Below are 15,477 nucleotides of genomic sequence, written 5' to 3'. Positions count from 1 at the left end.
TGGCCCAAATTCTACTGCACACCCCTGTAGCACTTTGACTTGGTGAGGCATCACCCTCACGGTTTCTCTAGCCTCTTGAGGACTTTCTTCATCTCTGCAGGTTCCTGTAAATGCTGTTAGCAATTCTGGTGGGGTGCTTCTACTATCTGCATTAGCATTGGAGGATGTGGGGTCTAATTTTGCAAACATTTCGGGGTTGGCTGACCGGACAGTAGGGGTTTCCATTTGGGAATCCTCCAGGAATCCTTTTAACCTGTCCTTTTTGTCCCTAGTTCCCCTTTCCTCTCTAACGTTTTGCCAGCCTTGTGCTTGTCTGTTCCCTTTTGTTCTTGACGGGGGTCCCTTACAGTTCACCAGCCCTCTGCTGGAGGGTCCTCCAAACACCGATACAGGACTTAGCAGTGCAGATTTCACTGTTGGTTGGGGATTCCCCTCAATCTGGCACATGTGTGGCAACTCCTACAGTACTCCACCACATATTTGTAGAGTTTTGGCCAGTCAAACTGCTGTCTTATGCGGGCTTTGGTTTTTCGTATACCGGCATGTACAGCCACTGTAATCTCATGGGCCATTCTTAATATTTCTCTCCGATACCTCTGCGGCACCACTACCTGGTGAACTACTATCCAATCCTTGCCCTCAGGTCAATGAGGAGAACTCTACTCCCTCATCAGTACCTCATTTTTTAAATAGTAGCAATCAGGGATTCCCTCTGCTTCAATTTCAGACTGGGCAGCCTGTGCTAACTCACAATACTGGGTCGGCTCGCTGAGCCTCAGCTAGGGAAGATTCATTTAATTCATTCCCTGGGTCTTCTAACTTTCCAAAGAAAGTCTCAGACAGACAGACCTCATGGTCATCTGCCTGCAGTGTCAATGCAGTCTCCTCTGGGGGAGCTGGTTTGATCATGGCCTGATCCACTACACATTCAGCGAAACTGCAGGATCTCCTGCCACTGCCCTGTCTCTCTGACCTCCTGTGGTCTCTCTTTCACTACTGGGGAAGCTGCCACCTTCACCCCCACCAGATCATTACCTCGGAGCAGGTCAACCCCGTCCACAGGCAAACTAGGGACCATCCCTCCAGTCACTGGTCCCGAAACTAGGTCGCACTCCAGGTGTACCCGGTGTACAGGTACAGGCATACACTGCCCTCCAATAACATTCACCACCATTTTGGTGTTCACTGTACTCTCTGGGAGAAAGATCAGGCCTTTTCCCAGTAATAGGGATCTAGTGGCCCCTGTATCCCTGAGGATTACTATGGGCTTGCTTGCCCCACTCGAGCAGTATGGGGTTACCCTCCCTTCAGACACAAAATCCTGATAACCTTCAGGAATCCTATTCCATTTTCCTGCACTTGCAGCAGTAGAGTTCCTCAGTCCTCCTATTGCTGCAGTTAGAGCCACATCTTGTTCAGCTGTGATTTCCATCTAGGTCCTTTCTCCTTCACTGAGCAGATGTACCCTGATTAACCCTACAGGTTTTCCCCATAGTTTCCAGCAGTCAGCACTTAAATTCCCTGCTTTATTACAATGGAAGCACACAGGTCTCCAGGTCTCACTCCTACTTTCAGCACCTTCCTTTCTGGCTGGAGGAGGGCCCCCTGTGTCTCCTGCTTTTCTTTCTCTCCCAGGACTGCTTGGGCTCCTATCACCTTCCCACCCTTTGTCCTTTTCGGATTTGTGGGGGTGACTAGGAAAGGTTCTCCCTGGGAAACCAACTTATCAATTAAAGCAAATTCATCGGCCAGAACAGCCACTTGCCGGGCTCTGTGAACTTTTTGTTCCTCTACATGTGTCTTTATGGAGAATGGGAAAGAGTTTTTAAATTCCTCGAGCAACATTACCTCCCTGAGATCTTCATAGCTGGTCTGCACTTTAAGAGCCCTCAGCCACTAGTCAAAAGCCAGCTGCTTAGTTGTCTCAAACTCCAGATAAGTTTGATCAGCTTGCTTTTTGAGGGTTCTAAACTTTTGGCGATAGGCTTCCGGTACTAACTCATATGCCCCAAGGATAGCATTTTTTGTCAGTTCATAATTGGATGAACTCTCATCTGGCAACAGGGAATAAACCTCATGGGCTTTCCCTGTTAGCTTGCTTTGTAGTTCTTTTTTTTCTTTTCTTCTTCTTTTGGGCCTCCTTATCTCGAGAGACAATGGATACGCGCCTGGAGGTGGTCAGTGGTTTGTGAAGCAGCGCCTGGAGTGGCTATAAAGGCCAATTCTGGAGTGACAGGCTCTTCCACAGGTGCTGCAGAGAAATTTGTTTGTTGGGGCTGTTGCACAGTTGGCTCTCCCCTTGCGCCTCTGTCTTTTTTCCTGCCAACTACTAAGTCTCTTCGACTCGCCACAATTTAGCCCTTTCTTTATGGCTGCCCGCCAGCTCTGGCGAATGCTGGCAACTGACTCCCACGACTTGTGATCAATGTCACACGATTTCATGTCGCGTTTGCAGACGTCTTTATAACGGAGACATGGACGGCCGGTGGGTCTGATACCAGTGGCGAGCTCGCTGTACAATGTGTCTTTGGGGATCCTGCCATCTTCCATGCGGCTCACATGGCCAAGCCATCTCAAGCGCCGCTGACTCAGTAGTGTGTATAAGCTGGGGGTGTTGGCCGCTTCAAGGACTTCTGTGTTGGAGATATAGTCCTGCCACCTGATGCCAAGTATTCTCCGAAGGCAGCGAAGATGGAATGAATTGAGACGTCGCTCTTGGCTGGCATACGTTGTCCAGGCCTCGCTGCCGTAGAGCAAGGTACTGAGGACACAGGCCTGATACACTCGGACTTTTGTGTTCCGTGTCAGTGCGCCATCTTCCCACACTCTCTTGGCCAGTCTGGACATAGCAGTGGAAGCCTTACCCATGCGCTTGTTGATTTCTGCATCTAGAGACAGGTTACTGGTGATAGTTGAGCCTAGGTAGGTGAACTCTTGAACCACTTCCAGAGCGTGGTCGCCAATATTGATGGATGGAGCATTTCTGACATCCTGCCCCATGATGTTCGTTTTATTGAGGCTGATGGTTAGGCCAAATTCATTGCAGGCAGACGCAAACCTGTCGATGAGACTCTGCAGGCATTCTTCAGTGTGAGATGTTAAAGCAGCATCGTCAGCAAAGAGGAGTTCTCTGATGAGGACTTTCCGTACTTTGGACTTCGCTCTTAGACGGGCAAGGTTGAACAACCTGCCCCCTGATCTTGTGTGGAGGAAAATTCCTTCTTCAGAGGATTTGAACGCATGTGAAAGCAGCAGGGAGAAGAAAATCCCAAAAAGTGTGGGTGCGAGAACACAGCCCTGTTTCACACCACTCAGGATAGGAAAGGGCTCTGATGAGGAGCCACCATGTTGAATTGTGCCTTTCATATTGTCATGGAATGAGGTGATGATACTTAGTAGCTTTGGTGGACATCCGATCTTTTCTAGTAGTCTGAAGAGACCACGTCTGCTGACGAGGTCAAAGGCTTTGGTGAGATCAATGAAAGCAATGTAGAGGGGCATCTGTTGTTCACGGCATTTCTCCTGTATCTGACGAAGGGAGAACAGCATGTCAATAGTCGATCTCTCTGCACGAAAGCCACACTGTGCCTCAGGGTAGACGCGCTCGGCCAGCTTCTGGAGCCTGTTCAGAGCGACTCGAGCAAAGACTTTCCCCACTATGCTGAGCAGGGAGATTCCACGGTAGTTGTTGCAGTCACCGCGGTCACCTTTGTTTTTATAGAGGGTGATGATGTTGGCATCGCGCATGTCCTGGGGTACTGCTCCCTCGTCCCAGCACAGGCATAGCAGTTCATGTAGTGCTGAGAGTATAGCAGGCTTGGCACTCTTGATTATTTCAGGGGTAATGCTGTCCTTCCCAGGGGCTTTTCCGCTGGCTAGGGAATCAATGGCATCACTGAGTTCCGATTTGGTTGGCTGTATGTCCAGCTCATCCATGACTGGTAGAGGCTGGGCTGCATTGAGGGCAGTCTCAGTGACAGCATTCTCCCTGGAGTACAGTTCTAGGTAGTGCTCAACCCAGCGGTCCATCTGTTTGCGTTGGTCAGTGATTATGTCCCCCGATTTAGATTTGAGGGGGGTGATCTTCTTGATGGTTGGCCCAAGAGCTCTCTTCATGCCATCATACATTCCTCTGATGTTTCCGGTGTCTGAGGCCAGCTGAATATGACTGCATAGGTGTTGCCAGTAGTCGTTTGCGCAACGCCTAGCTGTTCTTTGTGCAGTACTTCTGGCTGCTTTAAGTGCTGCGGATGTTAAATCGCTGGGGGCTTTCTTGTAGTTCAAAAGTGCAATGCGCTTAGCGGCTATGACAGGTTCCAGCTCTTCATTATGAGATTGAAACCAGTCTGCATTTCTCTTCGCACTTTTGCCGTAGGTGGTCAAAGCTGACTCATAGATGGCGTCTCTGATGTGGGCCCACTTGGTCTCAGCATCCCCTGTGGGAGTGTTTTGAAGGGCTGTTACAAGTGAATTTAGAAATTTTTGTAACAGCTGTGGGTGAGAAATTCTGCTCGTGTTGATGCGCGGGTGGCCCTTCTGCTTGGAATGATGCAACTTCTTTGGTCTGAGTCTAACCTTGCTGCACACCAGGGAGTGGTCGGTGTCGCAGTCCGCACTGTGGAAGCTGCGTGTGATTTGAACACTGTTTAAGGCGGCTCGCCTTGTGACAATGAGGTCTAGCTGGTGCCAACGACGTGATCTTGGGTGCCTCCATGAAACCTGGTGACAGGGTTTAGTGTGAAAGAACGAGTTGGTGATGCAGAGGTTATGATAGGTACACAACTCAAGCAGTCTCTGCCCGTTCTCATTCATCCTTCCAACGCCATAGCGCCCAAGGCTTTGTAGTAGCAGAGTCCAAGTCTCAGCTGGCCATTTCAACTGCCTTGCCAGTTTTTCAAAAGATACAAAAAATGTTTCCACATCTCCCTCATTGAATTTTGGAATCAATTGGGAAAGTTTTAACAATTCTGTACCCAGCCCTGAATTACAATCCTCCACATTGGCCATGCTTTCACTTGGGTTATTCTGTCACCCCCTAGTTAACTCAAGCCACCTTAGCTCTCTCTCTTCGCATTCCTTCTGGAAGGCTCTCTCTTTCTCTCTCTCCTCTCTTTTTTTCTTCATGTTCCTTCTGAAAGGTTCTTTCTTTCTCTCTCCCCTCTCCTTTTCCTTCTCTTGTCTTGCTTTCTCTCTCGCCTCTCTCTCTTTTCTTTATCCTGTCTCTCTCTCTTTCTCTTTTCCTGTCTTCTAATTCAGGTTTCCAATGTTCCAATTGTATTTTTGCTAGCCGTACCCTGTCGTCGTCTATTTCTAACCCTGTTTCTGCTTCTTCAGATTCAAGGGAAAAATGGTTGGCCACTAGCCTTAGGAGTTCAGACTTCCTAGCCTTTCCACGTACAGTGATCCCACACTGCTCAGCCATTTTCCTCAACTCCTCCATAGACAGTGCTTTTAACTTATCCCGAGTTACTTCACCCTGGCTTGGAGAGCTACCAGCTTCAGTCACAGACATGTTAGTATTGAAGCACACACAACCACAAGAAAACCTGTATTGAAATCGTTTCTCTTTTTGATTGGGATCAATTTGACTTCCCACTTCCAATTTCTTGTTTGTTGTGGGTCAAATCCAGGACGTTAGCCTCCAAATTTCTGTTACGACCAGGTGAGAAAGGTATCTAGGGGTTCCCTGTCAGCCTTTGCCTGGTTTAACTGTAACAGGATTTAATTATAAAAACGCCGTGTTTTTAGCACCCCCTCAGTGAATCCTTGTTCACTGCTCTCCAATTGTAAGGTAAAGAAATCAATCAGACAGGTTTTCTTAGATTTAAACAAGAAAGCTGGAAGTTTATTAAACTTGGGCAGCACAGTGGCGCAGTGGTTAGCACCGCAGCCTCACAGCTCCAGTGACCCGGGTTCAATTCTGGGTGCTGCCTGTGCGGAGTTTGCAAGTTCTCCCTGTGACTGTGTGGGTTTTCGCCGGGTGCTCCGGTTTCCTCCCACAGCCAAAGACTTGCAGGTTGATAGGTAAATTGGCCATTATAAATTGTCCCTAGTATAGGTAGGTGGTAGGGGAATTGTGGGGATGTGGTAAGAATATGGGATTAATGTAGGATTAGTATAAATGGGTGGTTGATGATCGGCACAGACTCGGTGGGCCGAAGGGCCTGTTTCAGTGCTGTATCTCTAAATAAAAAAAAAATTAAACTCGAAGTCGGTTAACGACTACGAATACACAATGCGACCACGCTGGCATGTATAAGGAATAAACACACATGCAGATAGAGATAGAAAAGTAGAAAGAATAAAGGGGAAATGTTTGAGGCAATAGCTGGGATATATTTACTGTCCTTTGAGTTCGATGTAGAGTCTTTAATTGCCGGTCAGTCTAGCCATTTCGTTGGGGCCCAGTGCACGCTTCAACTTGTTTCGATGTAGGAGTCTTTTCTCTCTTGAGGTTTAAGTGACTTCAGTGGATCCAGAGAATCGTTAGAGAGAGAGAGAGCTAGCCAGGAGAGAGGCTCTGTTCTTCCAAGTTCAGTTGCAATCTGACCCCAAACTGTGCTGTGAACAGTTCAAACAAAACCTGGGCCAGCAGGTTAGTCATGTGACGAGCTGTTGTAACAAACTCCTGCATTTGTGGATTCTCCATCTTAGCAGACACCCAGGAATGCTGGCTTTCTTACACATTCAATGTCTGGTGATCAAAATCCATTTGGGTTAATTGGATCAGTGAGCAGTTCTATTGTCTCCATGCACTGTCTCTTAGCATGCAAATGTTTTCCAGCCACTGCTGATCTCTTCAAACAAGTAATTTCTTCATTCCAGCAACAGCTTAAAATTAATGTCCATATGATGAAATTAATATGGCTCAATCTTGGCAGATGGGGTCTTCATGACACCTTGCACAGGTCACAAAATGCAGGACAGTTTCGTCATGAGTGGGACAGATCGCACTTACCCCACAGCTTGCTTGCTCTTTTCGACCTGGTTAGGGGGCCGATTTTTTCAGATGCACCTAGTGCTTGTAGGTGCTGTTGTCCAGTTACAATGGCTTTGTATTTCCTGCCATCTTCTAGTAGTGCATCAATGCTGTGACCTTTCATTTTTCCCAAGAGGTCTTTCTGGAATGCTTCAATGGTTACTGATACAATCACCAGCTCCATTATTCGGTCTGACAGCTCAGCTTCTGCGAAATCACATTCATTGCCCTTGCTACAGCATCTACTGATGAACTGATCTATTAATTCCTGTGGCTGTTGCCTATAGGACATCAATTCTAAGTGGTGAATTCAAAAATTCACTCTTCAGATGAGCTGATCTTCCAGCACTTTCCATATCTTTGTGGGATCTTTTTAGCCCTGTTCAGATAATCCAGAAGTATTGATTCTGTGTAATCCCTCATTTCCAATCGCTATCGTTATTTTTAGAGCTTGCTTCTCTGGTTCTACCATCACTTGGTCTGTGAAGCATAACTGCATTCTCTGTTTGAACAGTTGGAACTCAGATAGAATATCCATGGCTTTCCAGTTCATGTTGGGAAAATTGGAATTCATCTTTCTGCTGTTCTTTTGCTTTGAAGGTTGCTTTAAGAACCTGCTTTATGACTCTGGTTTTGTAACTCTGTACTGGTTTCTCTTTTAAGAAACTCTCATGGCTGATTTGATTGACAGCAGCAGCTTGACTGTTTATCTAGCTTCCAGCACTAAGCCTGTTCTGTTTACACAGCTGTGCAACAGGTATAAGAAGTGTTTTTTTTGATAGTTTGTTTATACAGCCTTTCAAGAGGCAATTCTTCAGATTTGAGTAGTTTTATGAATTTTTTTAAAACTCAGGTTGAGTGAACGAAGTCCCTTCAGTATTGGAGTGATTTAATGCTTTCTATTCATAGCTCTAATTGTGAACTGCGTGAATGGAGGATGCCCACGCTTTTCACTGTCAGCGCTTCCTGTAATGGCGCCTACCATGGACAGCCTAAGAGAGGAATTTGGTCTTCCCTGTATTTTTTACTCCCCCAGGGAGCCTTTGACAGAAAAGAAAATCAATCTTTTAAGGACGTCAAGGCTTCTCTTCTTTAAAACTGGGGTTCCTGTACCAACGGCAGACTGACTCACCCAATCACAGTGATTAACCTGCAGTTTGTCATTCAGAACTCTGTATGATTTTCCAGAATTCCTTAGATTCAGGAATGGTCCCGTCAGATTGGAAATTGGCAAATGTTACGCCACTTTTCAAGAAAGGAGGTAGAGAGAAAAGAGGGAACTACAGGCCAGTTAGCCTAACATCTGTCATTGGGAAGATGCTGGAAACTATTATTAAAGAAGTCTTAACATTACACTTGGAAAAGCATAGTATGATTAGAACAAGTCAGCATGGTTTTACTAAAGGGAGATCCTGTTTGACAAATGTATTAGACTTTTTTGAGGATGTAATTAGTAGGGTAGATAAAGGGGAACCAGTAGATGTAATATACCTGGATTTTCAAAAGGCATTCGATAAGGTGCCACATAAAAGATTTCTTTCTTTTTCTTTTGGGCCTCCTTGTCTCGAGAGACAATGGATACGCGCCTGGAGGTGGTCAGTGGTTTGTGAAGCAGCGCCTCGAGTGGCTATAAAGGCCAATTCTGGAGTGACAGGCTCTTCCACAGGTGCTGCAGAGAAATTTGTTTGTTGGGGCTGTTGCACAGTTGGCTCTCCCCTTGCGCCTCTGTCTTTTTTCCTGCCAACTACTAAGTCTCTTCGACTCGCCACAATTTAGCCCTGTCTTTATGGCTGCCCGCCAGCTCTGGCGAATGCTGGCAACTGACTCCCACGACTTGTGATCAATGTCACACAATTTCATGTCGCGTTTGCAGACGTCTTTATAGCGGAGACATGGACGGCCGGTGGGTCTGATACCAGTGGCGAGCTCGCTGTACAATGTGTCTTTGGGGATCCTGCCATCTTCCATGCGGCTCACATGGCCAAGCCATCTCAAGCGCCGCTGACTCAGTAGTGTGTATAAGCTGGGGGTGTTGGCCGCTTCAAGGAGTTCTGTGTTGGAGATATAGTCCTGCCACCTGATGCCAAGTATTCTCCGAAGGCAGCGAAGATGGAATGAATTGAGACGTCGCTCTTGGCTGGCATACGTTGTCCAGGCCTCGCTGCCGTAGAGCAAGGTACTGAGGACACAGGCCTGATACACTCGGACTTTTGTGTTCCGTGTCAGTGCGCCATTTTCCCACACTCTCTTGGCCAGTCTGGACATAGCAGTGGAAGCCTTACCCATGCGCTTGTTGATTTCTGCATCTAGAGACAGGTTACTGGTGATAGTTGAGCCTAGGTAGGTGAACTCTTGAACCACTTCCAGAACGTGGTCGCCAATATTGATGGATGGAGCATTTCTGACGTCCTGCCCCATGATGTTCGTTTTCTTGAGGCTGATGGTTAGGCCAAATTCATTGCAGGCAGCCGCAAACCTGTCGATGAGACTCTGCAGGCACTCTTCAGTGTGAGATGTTAAAGCAGCATCGTCAGCAAAGAGGAGTTCTCTGATGAGGACTTTCCATACTTTGGACTTCGCTCTTAGACGGGCAAGGTTGAACAACCTGCCCCCTGATCTTGTGTGGAGGAAAATTCCTTCTTCAGAGGATTTGAACGCATGTGAAAGCAGCAGGGAGAAGAAAATCCCAAAAAGTGTGGGTGCGAGAACACAGCCCTGTTTCACACCACTCAGGATAGGAAAGGGCTCTGATGAGGAGCCACCATGTTGAATTGTGCCTTTCATATTGTCATGGAATGAGGTGATGATACTTAGTAGCTTTGGTGGACATCCGATCTTTTCTAGTAGTCTGAAGAGACCACGTCTGCTGACGAGGTCAAAGGCTTTGGTGAGATCAATGAAAGCAATGTAGAGGGGCATCTGTTGTTCACGGCATTTCTCCTGTATCTGACGAAGGGAGAACAGCATGTCAATGGTCGATCTCTCTGCACGAAAGCCACACTGTGCCTCAGGGTAGACGCGCTCGGCCAGCTTCTGGAGCCTGTTCAGAGCGACTCGAGCAAAGACTTTCCCCACTATGCTGAGCAGGGAGATTCCACGGTAGTTGTTGCAGTCACCGCGGTCACCTTTGTTTTTATAGAGGGTGATGATATTGGCATCGCGCATGTCCTGGGGTACTGCTCCCTCGTCCCAGCACAGGCATAGCTGTTCATGTAGTGCTGAGAGTATAGCAGGCTTGGCACTCTTGATTATTTCAGGGGTAATGCTGTCCTTCCCAGGGGCTTTTCCGCTGGCTAGAGAATCAATGGCATCACTGAGTTCCGATTTGGTTGGCTGTATGTCCAGCTCATCCATGACTGGTAGAGGCTGGGCTGCATTGAGGGCAGTCTCAGTGACAGCATTCTCCCTGGAGTACAGTTCTAGGTAGTGCTCAACCCAGCGGTCCATCTGTTTGCGTTGGTCAGTGATTATGTCCCCCGATTTAGATTTGAGGGGGGCGATCTTCTTGATGGTTGGCCCAAGAGCTCTCTTCATGCCATCATACATTCCTCTGATGTTTCCGGTGTCTGAGGCCAGCTGAATATGACTGCATAGGTGTTGCCAGTAGTCATTTGCGCAACGCCTAGCTGTTCTTTGTGCAGTACTTCTGGCTGCTTTAAGTGCTGCGGATGTTAAATCGCTGGGGGCTTTCTTGTAGTTCAACAGTGCAATGCGCTTAGCGGCTATGACAGGTTCCAGCTCTTCATTATGAGATTGAAACCAGTCTGCATTTCTCTTCGCACTTTTGCCGTAGGTGGTCAAAGCTGACTCATGGATGGCGTCTCTGATGTGGGCCCACTTGGTCTCAGCATCCCCTGTGGGAGTGTTTTGAAGGGCTGTTACAAGTGAATTTAGAAATTTTTGTAACAGCTGTGGGTGAGAAATTCTGCTCGTGTTGATGCGCGGGTGGCCCTTCTGCTTGGAATGATGCAACTTCTTTGGTCTGAGTCTAACCTTGCTGCACACCAGGGAGTGGTTGGTGTCGCAGTCCGCACTGTGGAAGCTGCGTGTGATTTGAACACTGTTTAAGGCGGCTCGCCTTGTGACGATGAGGTCTAGCTGGTGCCAACGACGCGATCTTGGGTGCCTCCATGAAACCTGGTGACAGGGTTTAGTGTGAAAGAACGAGTTGGTGATGCAGAGGTTATGATAGGTACACAACTCAAGCAGTCTCTGCCCGTTCTCATTGATCCTTCCAACGCCATAGCGCCCAAGGCAGGAGGGCCATGAGTCATGGTCGGCCCCAACCCTGGCATTAAAGTCCCCCAGCAGGAATAGGTGTTCGGTGTTGGGGATGCTGCTAATGATGTTATGGAGTTGTTCATAGAACTGGTCTTTAGCTTCAGGTGGGGAGCAGAGTGTTGGAGCATAGATACTGAGTAGGTGTACTGGACCAGAGGTGGTGAGCAGTCGGATGGACAGTATGCGTTCCGAGCCATTTGAGGGAGGCTCTATCATGCTGAGCAAGGAGTTTCTGATGGCGAAGCCCACTCCATGCTGTCTTGGTTCTTCAGGATCCCTGCCCTGCCAGAAGAAGGTGTAGTCTTGCTCTGCTAGAGAGCCACTCGCGGGGAGGCGAGTCTCCTGAAGTGCTGCAATGTCTACATTGAGTCTACTGAGCTCGTTGTTAATGATGGCAGTCTTCCGAGAATCGTTGATTTGTGTAAGGTCTTCCGACAGGCCAGGACACATAGTTCTGACGTTCCAGCTTGCAAAGCGAAGGGCTGGTACCTTCTTTCCTTTTTTCATGTTGTTTGGTGCGGTGTATCAGTCCACCTTTCGGGCAATGACCCTGAGCTCCAAGCACCCATTGAAGCAGGCAGACTGTGGCGGGACAGAACCTTATTGACCGGGGGCTGCCCGGTTTGAGGCGGGCGGCAGCTGTCCAGTGAGGTGCAATGACCTCTCCCACCGACAAAGGCAACCCGTGGCGCCCAGTTTCTACGCCAATTTATCTGGACTTATAACCCGTAACTGCTGCCTTCCGTGTTGTGTCAGTCGCTGTGAGGCAACTATGAAGTGACCTCTCCATGGCGCATGCCTGGGCAAATTTATGGAGGTTGAGAGTTGCCCAGTCGTCAAAACCCCCCTCTCGGCCTTTCTGGTGGGGTCCAAAGGAGTGCAGGACACGACGTTTGGCACCAGTATGGCTGCAGGAACTGCCGGAAACTTGCCAAAGGTGACACATGACCGCCTACGGGGTTCCGCTCCGGATTATCTGTTAGGGTTTACTCCCTTAGCCTTGGTCTCTCCCGAGACGCCCACAAGGCAGTGGGGTTGTTGGGGCCCCTACACAGGTGTAGGATGGTGCCGGTGGGAGGAGGGGATGCAAGGGGGAGGGGTAGAGGGAGGGGGTGGGGGGGGGGGGGTGCAGGGGAAGGGGGTGCGGGGTGAAGATGGTGCGGGGGGGGCGGGCTGGGACGGGGTTGTGAGGGGGTGAGCTGAGAGGGTGGAGCAGGGAAGGGGACGGGGGGGGGGGTGGAAGGGGGGTAAAGGGGGGGTGGGGGGGGAAGCTGGTGCAGGTAATAAGCCATTTCCTCAGTGCCCACCATCGACGTCCGGAAAGCTCATCCACGTCCTTCGGGAGGTGAAGCATCATTTGGCAGACTTAGAGGTGATTACATTTGCTAAGGGTTTTTTTTTGCAGTGGTTTAAATAAAGGCATGCAGCATTGCCGACAGTGCGCTGCAGATGCTCTCCGAGCCATCTCCCGCGGGCGCTTTGAAGTTGCGGACGGGGGGGCCGTTCGTGGATTTTTTGAGTGTTCGGGGCACGTTTTCTCAGGACTTCTCTCGGGTCCCGCTGCTCCTTCTTCACCTCAATGGACTTACCGCACGCCGTGGCTGCAAACACTCTGGGCAGATTAATAGGCAAGATAAGGGCTCATGGTGTTGGGTGTAATATATTGACGTGGATAGAGGATTGGTTAACAGACAGGAAGTAGAGAGTGGGCATAAATGGGGCATTTTCAAGTTGGCAGGCAGTGAATAGTGGGGTGCTGCAAGGATCAGTGCTGGGACCTCAGCTACTTACACTCTATATTAATGACTTGGATGAAGAGAGAGAGTAATGTATCTAAGTTTGCTGATGATACAAAGCTCGGTGGAAAAGTAAGCTGCGGGGAGGATGTAGAGAGGCTGCAAAGCGATATAGACAGATTAAATGAGTGGGCAACAAGATGGCAAATGGAGGATAATGTAGGGAAGTGTGAAGTTGTTCACTTGGTCATAAAAATAGAAAAGCAGGATATTTTTTACAAGGTGTGAAACTGATATGTGTTGATGTTCAGAGAGTCTTTGGGGTATGCGTACAAGAAACGCACAAAGTTAACATGCAGATGCAGCAGGCTATTAGGAAGGCAAATGGCATGTTGGCCCTTATTGCAAGGGGATTGGAGGACAGGAATAAAGAAGTCTTACTAATATTGTACAGGGCTTTGGTGAGACCACACCTGGAATACTGTGTGCAGTTATGGTCTCCACATTTAAGAAAGGATATACTTGCACTGGAGGCAGTGCAGCAAAGATTTACTAAATTGGTTCCCGGGATGAGAGAGTTGTCCTATGATGAGAGGCTGAGTAAATTGGGCCTATATTCTCTGGAGTTTAGAAGAATGAGAGACGATCTAATTGTGACATACAAGATTCTGAAAGGGCTTGATAGGGTAGAAGCTGAGAGATTGTTCCCACTGGTCAGGGAATGTAGAACACGGGGACACAGTCTCAGGATAAGGGGTCAATCATTCAGGACTGAGATGAGGAGAAATTACTTCACTCAAAGGGTTATGAATCTTTGGAATTCTCTTCCCCAGAGGGTTGTGGATGCTCCATCATTGAATACATGTTAGGCTGGGACAGAAAGATTTTTGGTCTCACAGGGAGTCAAGGGATATGGGGAGCAGGGAGGAAAGTGGAATTGAAGCCCAAGATCAGCAGTGATCATATTGAATAGCGGAGCAGGCTTGATGGGCCATATGGTCTACTCCTGCTCCTATTTCTTGCATCCTTGTGTCCTTGTGGTTCAAATACATAATTCCCTTGCATGTGAGTGCAGATAGATAAAACCATAAAAAGAGCAATCACAAGAAAAATGGACACTAAGCCATCAAATGAGATGTTAGGAGGGGTGGCCAAAATCATAGTCAAGGATGGTAGTGTCTTGAAGGAGGAGAGAGTAGTGGAAAGATGGAGGGGTTTAGGGAGGGAATTCCAGAATGTGTGGTCTAGGCAACTGAAGGCACAGTCACCCATGGTGAAGGGAAAGAGAATGCATAAAAGGTCAGAGTCAGGGGAATGGAGAGTTTGGGACAGAGGGGTCTACGAGGCTGGAGAGATGGGGAGGGGTGAGGCCATGAAAGGATTCAAACACAAAAATGGAAGTTCCAAAGATGAGGCTTTGGGGAATCGGGAGCCATGTAGGTCAATGAAGAGGGGAGAATGGGTGAGTAGGACTTGATGGACTAAGGGTGGATAATGTGAGTGTGGCGAGGAGAGCATTGGAATAGTCGAGTCTTGATGTCATAATAGTATGGAAGAGGATTTCAGCAGCAGATCTGCTGAGGCAGGGGTGGTGGTGGGTGATGGTGTTGAATAGAAAGTAGGCAATCTTTGTGACAGAGAGCATGTGGAGTCAGAGGCTCAACTTGTGGTCAAACAGGAGGCAGTGGTTGCGAGTAGTTTGGTTCAGCCTGGGACAATGGCCAGGGTTGAGTGTGGAATTGATGGTGAGGGAAGAACACCCATTAACCCGAGCGTGTTGTTTCCTGTCCATCAACCAGCTTTTTATCCACGCTGTTACATTTGCTTTATAACATGTGCTTGTCTTTTTCTAACAAGCGTCTTGTGAGAAACCTTATTGACTGTCTTCAGAAAATTCCTATTCACTTTACCTGCTGCATTCACTCTGTTAATCCGCACTCCAAATCTGTCAACTCTTCAACTAAAACCCTTAAATTTGTCAAACGGAACTTCCTTTACCCAGTCTCTGCTGGCTGTCCCTGATTAAGCCGTGTATTCTAAATTCTCATTAATTTGATCTTGAATTCTGGATTCTAAAAGTTTGCCCATAGCTGACGATAAACTAACTGGTCTATGGTCACCCTGTCCTTCTGTCCTTGAGCAAAAGTGTTGCATCAGCAATTCGCCAATCCTACAAGCTGCATATGTCAGAAGGATTCAAAACTCCTGGTCAGAGACTGTTTTCTAGCGAGAGACAGACAGTGAGTGATAAAGCAAGAGACAGAAAGACAGACAGAAAGATAGAGAGACGCACAGAGAGATAGAAACATGAGAGAGAGATACACGATTAAAAGAGACAGCAGAAGAGAGTCAGCATGAGAGACAGGGGCCGAGAGAAAGAGAGAAAAACAGCCACAGAATGAGGGATAAGGACAGAGAGTGAGAGAGAGGGTTGTTATGAAGCAATTGATTTCCTAGAATTTTACTGGCATTTCAATGTTG

At 48.0% G+C, this 15,477-nt stretch overlaps 1 protein-coding gene across 1 annotated transcript in view; it reads left to right on the top strand.

Annotated features, from left to right (window-relative positions):
• The window catches only part of plxnc1 (plexin C1), a 158,719-nt gene that overhangs the window by 22,232 nt on the left and 121,010 nt on the right, over positions 1–15,477 (top strand). The window lies entirely within an intron of this gene.

The sequence above is a fragment of the Heterodontus francisci genome, chromosome 27 (assembly GCF_036365525.1).
Source record: "Heterodontus francisci isolate sHetFra1 chromosome 27, sHetFra1.hap1, whole genome shotgun sequence".
Taxonomy (NCBI): domain Eukaryota; kingdom Metazoa; phylum Chordata; class Chondrichthyes; order Heterodontiformes; family Heterodontidae; genus Heterodontus; species Heterodontus francisci.
Note: the sequence above shows the minus strand (reverse complement) of the source record. Positions and strands in the feature narration are given on the sequence as shown.